The sequence below is a fragment of the Gavialis gangeticus genome, unplaced genomic scaffold (genome assembly GCF_001723915.1).
Source record: "Gavialis gangeticus isolate Ggan-Ray unplaced genomic scaffold, GavGan_comp1, whole genome shotgun sequence".
Taxonomy (NCBI): domain Eukaryota; kingdom Metazoa; phylum Chordata; order Crocodylia; family Gavialidae; genus Gavialis; species Gavialis gangeticus.
The window spans coordinates 32,289,363-32,289,627 of record NW_017728995.1 but is presented as its reverse complement, the minus strand read 5'-3'; the positions used below and the strand labels follow the sequence as shown (position 1 = coordinate 32,289,627).

General features: G+C 57.4%; 1 protein-coding gene across 2 annotated transcripts in view; it reads left to right on the top strand.

Annotated features, from left to right (window-relative positions):
• The first annotated feature begins 28 nt into the window (after positions 1–28).
• The window catches only part of BCL6 (B-cell CLL/lymphoma 6), a 34,112-nt gene continuing 33,875 nt past the window's right edge, over positions 29–265 (top strand). Inside the window, exon 1 of one of the 2 annotated variants that reach the window (XM_019503471.1) lies at positions 29–112. The gene's annotated coding sequence lies outside the window, so the exon portion shown is untranslated. The remainder of the gene's footprint in view (positions 113–265) is intronic. The other variant, XM_019503469.1, reaches the window with a different exon arrangement.

The window sequence follows — 265 nt, the reverse complement described above, 5'->3', positions numbered from 1 at the left end:
GCAGTGGTAGAGTCGGCAGCTCAAATTCCGAGAATTGAGCCGTGTTGATTCTTAGAACTGGGGTTCTTAGAAGTGGTGATGCAAGGAGTTTCTAGGAAAGCCCGGAGACCAGGTGATTGCCTTGCCGCTTCTATTGCCGCTGCCGCTGCTCCCGATTTTACCCTTTAATTCTTGCTTTTGCTCCGCGGGTGCCAATGGCCTTGGCTCTGCGGCGCCGCTCCCCTCCCCGGCTCTATATATACCGCTCCCCGCGCCCGGGGCAGGT